Source organism: Octopus bimaculoides, chromosome 7 (genome assembly GCF_046866305.1).
Source record: "Octopus bimaculoides isolate indiv1 chromosome 7, ASM4686630v1, whole genome shotgun sequence".
Taxonomy (NCBI): domain Eukaryota; kingdom Metazoa; phylum Mollusca; class Cephalopoda; order Octopoda; family Octopodidae; genus Octopus; species Octopus bimaculoides.
The window spans coordinates 6,424,644-6,433,286 of record NC_142934.1 but is presented as its reverse complement, the minus strand read 5'-3'; the positions used below and the strand labels follow the sequence as shown (position 1 = coordinate 6,433,286).

General features: G+C 36.8%; 1 long non-coding RNA gene across 1 annotated transcript in view; it reads right to left on the bottom strand.

Annotated features, from left to right (window-relative positions):
- LOC128248285 (uncharacterized) overlaps nt 1-6,893 on the bottom strand; it is a 31,411-nt gene extending 24,518 nt beyond the window's left edge. Inside the window, exon 1 of the long non-coding RNA XR_008264521.1 lies at nt 6,616-6,893. This is a non-coding gene — a long non-coding RNA (uncharacterized LOC128248285). The remainder of the gene's footprint in view (nt 1-6,615) is intronic.
- Between the last annotated feature and the right edge of the window lie 1,750 nt (nt 6,894-8,643).

Genomic DNA, 8,643 nt, shown 5'->3' with positions numbered 1-8,643 from the left:
TTTGCCTTTCTCTCTCTCTCTCCCCTCCTCTATCTAACTATCTAGCTTGCTAGCTAACTAGCTACCAAGCTAGCTACCAAGCTAGCTCTACAATGATGTGCTCTCATCCCTCTTGTATGAATGTCAAATGTAGCCAGTGCATCGCAGACAAATCAAACAGCCTGAACGGCTTCACCAACAATGAAGCAAATCCGGTGGCGGGACGTCATCTCCACCCTGACATTCTTGGCCAGAGCCAACTCTACAAGCACTGAAATTAAGATCCTACAGTCTCATCTTCGATGGACCTACCACATCATCCGCTTGCATAAATTTAGGATGCTTCGACAGTTAATCTGCAGAGAACTGGAGTGGGGCACTTGTGCCCGAGGTCGCCCAAGAAAGCGGTATAAAGGCAGCCTCAAGGCCTACCTGTAAGGGACAGGACTCGAGTGTTCTACGGCTAGCCGGAACACGATGTATAATCAACGCGCCAAGGCAGCAAACAACTTCCCAACCAATCGGCGTTTGCAACACCTCAGGGCAAGCCTTGACCGACACAGATAGGCGTCTGCTCCTACCCCAAACAAGCAGTGATCCTTGTTCGACCTGCAACTGTATTTGTAAACCTTATTTCGGCCCAAGAATTCACATAAGCGACTACAGACGTTGAGCATGCAACACAATCGGCTTTCAAGGACTCTGGGGAATATCATTACACACACGCACACACGTACTCACACCCACCCACACACACACACACACATACATACCTACATCTATACATACATGTGTATGCATGTATGTGTGTATGTATGTATCAGAAGCGACACCAGATCATCAGCGTCACTCGGACTCATCGCAGAATTCGCATAAGACACATGCCTACTCGAAGAATTTCATGTTTTTCCGCTATATTTCTAGCCCCAAATGGCTTATTTTTATACCTAGCACTATGTCCTTCTCCATTTCTAAGTTAAGGGTAAAAATAAAGCAACCCTGCAAAACACAACTGATCTTTACACTCAGACACACAGAATAACAGCAAACAAATAACGACAGCAAAGTCCACAACGAACATCAGCGATCTGACTGTCGCCTGTACTCTTGACAAGAGATGCCAGTTAGTATTTTACACCTACCAGGCTCGTTCGTATTAGCCTGAATTGCTGGATAATTTTCGTTCCTTTAAAAATATTGTAGAAAGGAATCTTTTCGTAGATCGGAATTTAAATCCAAGCTCTATAGAAATTTATAATTTCAAGAAAACATTGAATTTGAATTACTTTTAGTTTTTACGATTATGGTTAACAACTCGGGTTGTAACTTCTGAGCCTGAGTCAGGTACCTGTGAACGATGTCGAAAGAACGTCTGTTACGAATGATACTTTTTGACACAAGGCACTTCTAAGTCGACCGCCAGACGCTGAACGAAAATAAATGAACTGTGACCAGGCTCAATAAAAGGAGCCCAAGTTATTGGCTACAATTACATACCTGAAGTCAGTGTTGGCAGGAATTAGATCAGCATGCAAATACAAAATCACTTTACTAAATTTATACTCGGGCCAAGCCCGAACAGTTTGAGTCCGGAGTCACTACTGAGTCTGCGTTTATATTTATGTATGTACGACTTATTGCAGTTCCCGCCAAACAAATCCACTCACAAGGGCTTGGTCAACCCAGAGCTATAGCAGAAGACACTCGCCCAAGGTGCCACGCGGCGGTATTAACCTCGGAACCACGTGGTTGAGAAGTAAACTTCTTGGCTTTGATGCTAAGAAATATTTGAAAGCTGATTCCATTTCTGGTTTATATATATATTTATATATATATATATATATATGTATACATATATGTACACACACACACACACACACACACACACACACACACACACACACATATATATCGTAAATCCTCGAGTATAATCCGTACTTTTTTCCCAAAATTTAGAGGTCAAAATTTCTAGTGCGTACTATATACGAGGTTAAAAATGAAAAATATTTTCTAAGCAAAATTTTCTAAGTGATAAATATGTGAAAGACAATTTACTTAATATTTATTTTTCACTGACGTTATTACTGTTATTTCTTTATTTTCTGCAAACAATGTGCACGAAAAAGCTACACATCTGCATTGTTATATATACAATAATAATAAAGGACGTTACCGTATATATGTTTACAAACCAAGGACGTTATATAGACCTCTTTGACTCAAGTTAAAGAAGGGGTGCGTATTATATACAAGGTTTAGTTTTTTCAGAGGTACAGCACCCTAAAAATTCCCTGCGTATTATACTCAAGGGCGGACTTTACTCGAGGATTTACGGTATATATATATATATATATATATATATATATATATGTATTTATGTATGTATGTGACGCCCTGCTACAGGATTGAACCCGAAACCACGAAATTGCAAACCAGTCTTCAGCCACATTATATGAGAAAACAATGCCTTCTCAGTATTCAGTACATCAAGATTTGCGTCATATCAATTCACTTCATCTTTTTTTATCGCCAGCAAAAAGATAATTGGTTGAAATGATTATGAACGCACTTATGCAATCTCACACGCATTTGTTTATAAACAAACAAATGCTGTTGTTGTTGTTGTTAAGACCTTGAACAGCTTTGCACGATTAGAGAGGAGAATCCGGTTTATGTATGGTTATAATTTTCTTTTTCTTAATGTGTGCGCATGTATTGTTTAGATGGCTAGTATATGAGAATTATCTTTCTTTCATATTTATGGCAATGACGTATGATTTCATTGAGGTATATTGGGTGGCTATTTCTGGTTGGTAGCACTTTGGCGCGATAGGCACAAAATCATTGTATAAGATCTTGTGACAAAATTTCTGTAGTATAAATCATTATAAATATTAACTGTTCGTAGACACACACACACACACACACACACACACACACACACACACACACACACACACACACACACACACACACACACACACACACACACACACACACACACACACACACACAAATATATATATAGTGAGAATTTACAAACAAACAAAAAAACAAAAGACGAAGATGGGTGTGTAAACAACAAACAAATGTATTAGTTTAATGCTCGGGAAATGAGAAAGTCTTTTACGTTTCGAGCCTACGCTCTTCGACAGAAAGGAACACAGAAATAAAGAGGGAGAAAAAACAGAAAAAGGTTTAGTGGCTAGCGAACTATCATGGCGAATATATATATATATATATATATATATATATATATATATGACAGCTTTGTGTGTGTGCATAAGTACGTATATTGATAACAGTTTGACTTTTTAACCTCCAAAAATACACTACCTTGCCTAATTTCGGCTTCAAGGTGCTAAGCAGATGAAAGGCGAATACATTTTTTTGAAGTTCCTTTTAATTATAATCTAATCTCTAAGTTAATCAAATCTACCTCGAAACAAATTAAAATAATATCACAGCAAATCAAAATAATCTCGTAACAAAAGAATCTCGTAACAAATGAAACTTGTAACAAATGAAAGTCATCTTAAAAGCAAATTAAAGTAATCTTAAAAGAAATCAAAATAATCTCGAAGCAACTTAAAATAATCTCGAAACAAATTAAAACTATATCGAAACAAATTAAGATAGTCTGGAAAGAAATTAAAATAATCTCGAAACAAATTAAAATAATCTTGGAGCAAATTACATCTTTTATTATTTTTCTAATTAAATAATAGAATGGAACCATATTTTCGCCGCCTTTAACTGACGGTTTAATGCTTACTTACAACATTTCTAGTACGAGTAAAGGCGGCGAGCGCGCTGGATGGAATGCTTAGCAGTATTTCGCCCGCCACAACGTTCTGAGTAGAAAAGAAAAGAATACAGAAACCTTCGCCACAGATATAAAACAGTGACTGAAAAGAAAAGAAATCACTGATGCTGCAATTAGCTGATCGGCTGAATAAAATTCGTTATATGCAATAAAAGCAGTATTAGATTAAAATTGCAATCTGTGTATTATATCTAATGTAGATACATGATAGAAAACCAAAATAATTGCGAAATTCCTCCGGAGATAATATCGCTTATGGAGATTAAATACTTTTTCTCGAGTCTAAAATCACAGGATTAATGTTATGGATTATCATAAAGCAATGAAAAACATGGTTGTTGGGTACTGGGTCCTCATTAAGCATTTATAGTCGCTTGGATCAGAGAAGATTGGTCAAAATTTTATCTTTCACTTATTTCTGTCATTAGACTGCAACCATGTAAGGGCCACCACCTTGGAAGAGGTAGTCGAACAAATTCACCCCAGTACTTATTTTTGTCAAAATCTGAAACACGTTCTGTCAGTTTCCTGTGTCGAACCACAAATTACAAAAAACGTAAACAAAACAACAGCGATTGTCAAATAGTAGTGGTAATAGGGCGAAACAAAATAAAACACACTTATTCATACATGTATATGTACTTATGTTTATATGTTGTATAAATGCGTGCATGTATGTATGTATGTATGTATGTATTTATGTATGTGTGTATGTATGCATGTGTGTGATATTAGTTCACAGTAACTTAATGCAATAAAATGTTCCTTGATGATCCATTCTGATGAATCATCCATATGCACTTGGAAAACCCAGATGCAGGATTCCAAGTAACCATGATAGTGAAACGTACGTAGAAACTAATTTATAAACCTGTCTTTATCTTAATTTCTCGTGTGCGTGTGTGTGTGTGTGTGTGTGTGTGTGTGTGTGTGTGTGTGTGGGTATGTAAGATAACCGGTAGACTATGTAACAGACTGAAAAAAATAAGTTCTGGGGTCAATTTGTTCGACTGAAACCCTTCATGGTGGTGCTCTTGCATGGCCGCTGTCCAATGACTGAAACAAGATAAAAGATAAAAACAAAAAAAAAGCAACGTTCAATTGGTCACTGGATCATTCTGATAAAAACTTCAAAATACGTATTTTTACCGGAATAATATAGATTTGGGTGGTTTTATATAACGTTCTATATAACTTCAGTATCTAGTTTGCTTGATATCTTTCCAAAACCATAAAGTACTTTTGATATTAAATTTGTAGTTGAGTGTATCAGTTTACCAAGTAACCATTCCTCGTTTATTTAGGAACATTCTTATACCAACATTAAAAAATATATATGTGAAAAAATCAAGTATTTTAAAATAGCAACTATTGTACAAAAAGCAGGATCTTTTCCAAATAGGTTTTAAATGTCTATTTAAGAAATGATGAATATCCATGGTACTTATTGGAAATTTTGTCTTGTAGCGAAAATGGCGCCGCTGTCAGAAGAGGTTTTCGCATATTACTATATCTGTCCATTTTTTATTATCAACGTTGAGTGCTTAATCAAAGGGCTAGATTGTTTTTTTTTATCAGACGATACCTGTTAGTTTTGTACATAAGCAAGACAGTCAAGATGACCCATGCGTATATCGCTTGTAGATAATACCTCCTATGGACATGCTGTGTATAAAAACAAAATATATATATCAGAAGGTGACGAAAATTGTTCCAGCAGCGGCTAGCAAGAACTCCACATGCATTTCGGCCCTTAGACCTTGTCGATGGAGTGTAGCCAGCTAACTACGTGCTTATATACAAAGGATTGCTCCTCTATATCGCTTCCGATATATTGGAGTACAGACTATTGACTTATCGAATCAAAAATTTACTATTTTCCTGCGTGGACTTGCAAAAATCTTATACGAACCCTCATGGGCCATACGGACCCTAGTTGAGAACACCTGGTCTAGATGATCGCTTTCGCCAGCATCTCCTTGTACCCTTAAATACTCGATGACTCTTGAACACTCGGCCTAACATTACAATTTACCTAATCACCCAACCGACCTCCTTTCGATTTTCTTAGTTACTGCGCACCCTTGATCCTATTAAACCCTTTAACATAAGGAACGACTTATCTTAGGTCAGTCTCAGCTCCTCAAGTAGGCGTCAATGAACGCTTTGCCTTCTTGTAGCCCTTTCATCTCCCCCTTGTCTAGCTATGACCCAGTTTCCTTCCCTTTTCTCACATTCACGAGCTTTCGTACATATCCATGTGCGTGTGTGTGTCTGTCTGTACCCGCTCCCTTCTCCCAGCTACATATTTCTCTCTTGACCCCTACTAAGCGAACTTTCTTCCCCTACCAAATTTCCTCCTTTCCTGCATGTTTGTATCTCTATGCGTACCTTTACATGTGTGTGTATGTTTATGTACGCTTATCGCATGTCTTAATCCCACGCTGCTGTTTAACACTTCGTTGTGAGCGTCTTTCTAATCTCTCCCTTATTCCTCTTCATTCACCCTTTCTTCGCTTCGTCACTCCTGTCGTCGCCCCCCACCCTATGTCGCCAACTGACACCCTTTTCATTTCCTTGTGTTCCCACTGTCTCATACTTCATTTCTGTCTCAGAACTCAAAATGTACTAACAATTCAGCTAAACAAGGAAATAATGAATATTAACCGCAGATAAAATGAACGTCGTTTAATCTTTTCTATTCATCATAAATCAACAAAAAAGAGCAATCACCACCACTACCACCACATCATCATCATACTCCTCAACGTATAATAACATACAACAACAACGTATAATAACATACTTACACTCAAACAGCTGATTACATTCCGATGCGAAACCACGTTCAAGAAACGAGTCACTAAGAAGAAACCTTACAAGCTGGACAGAACCAATTTGCCAAAATGCATCTCTTAAATGTAGGCTACATCCACGATCGCTTCTTTCAATGAGACACTGGAAATTTGTTTTTTTATTCTTTAATTTTTCCTTGATCCTTTCGGTGGCCATGCTGGGGCACTCGATGGGTTTAAGACGAACAAATCAAATCAATATATATATATATATATATATATATATATATTGGTTAAACTGGCAATATGACCATCCCCAAGTACAACAATATATATATATATATATATATATATATATATATATATATATATATATATATATATATATATTTTGAAGTCTAGTACTCATTCTATCGGTTTCTTTTGCCACACAGATTAGTTGAACACTGGGGTCGATGTAATCGACTTATCTCCTCCCATCAAATTTCTGGCCTTGTGCCAAAATTTGAAACCGGTATTTTCTCGTTCTCTCTCTCACTCCCTCCCTCTCTCTCCCTTCCCCTTCTCTCTATTTTATCTATCCTCTATCCGCCTATCTGTCCTGTCTATCTATCTATCTATCTATCTATCTATCTATCTATCTATCTATCTATCTATCTATCTATCTATTTATCTATCTATATCTGTCTGTCTGTCCGTCTTTCAACCTACCTACCTTCATACCTATCTCCATACCTACACATCGATATCTATCTATCTATCTATCTATCTATCTATCTATCTATCTATCTATCTATCTATCTATCTATCTGTCTATCTCTCTATCTGTTCTGCCCCCAACCATTCTTCCATGTTAATCTCTTCATCTCGTCGTAATCACTCCTCCTTCTCCCCTCTCTAATCTTCTTCACTGTCTGCAACCAACTGACGTGTCGCTGTTCTTTTGACCTTGGCAGTTTATTCATTTAAAAAAAATATAACTTGTTGTTTGTATTTATTTCCATTAATTTTTTTGCACTTCTGTCTTCGCTGAAATTACTTCCATATATATAAAAAAGAGAAGCTAAACTACTGGAATGGTAGTGAGGATTGTAGTGGGGGTCATAGAATATATGACATGAATAATTTCAATGAACGATTTAATATAATAATCAAAGTATTCAATCATGCAATCAATTTCTCTTTGACAAGAAAAAAAAAAAAAAAAAGAAAAAGAAAGAAAGAAAAAAAGCCAGAAGCGAACAAAATCCAATTAAAATATATTCCGTTACATACGGATTACATAGAGAAAAGATGGCGTGACAAGCGTGTGCAACAAGGACGATATATATATATATATATATATATATATATATATATATATATATATATATATATATATATATATATATATATATATATATATATATATATATATACTGAAATTAGATAAATAACCTTCGAACAGATAGTCAGCAGCGCCGCCTGGCTAGGGCTTGGCTGCTCTGCATTGACAAGGGGCAACACCCTGAAACTAGTCTGCAGATGCCAAACCAGCAGGGGGACACTGCTGACCTCCCCTGTTCGAAGGTTATAAAGGACACAGGTTTCGTGTGTCACATAGCTAGCTAGAGGCGATGGCTTCTTGGAGCTAATTCACGGCAGCTTTCGTCCTAATTTTGGGACTGCCATGTTGGCTTGGCGATAACTATTAATTTCCAGTACCGCTGCCGTAGTCTCCTTTAGAGAGACTTAGAAATATTAATAACTCTCTCTCTCTCTCTCTCTCTCTCTCTCTATATATATATATATATATATATATATATATATAGTGAATCTAAACAAAGAAGAACAATCAAGAAAAAACAATAACGCGAGGACGTGGTACAAGTACTGTATTATCAGACGCTCAGGAAAGGAAGGAAAGAGGATTTAACGTTTCGAGCAAAGCTCTTCTTCAGAAATAGAGGAAAGTCCAAAGGAAGGGAAGACGGAGGAAGAAAATCGCCAACGATACACACGTTGTTACAGCAAAACATTCCCTCAATACACACAAGAGAAAAA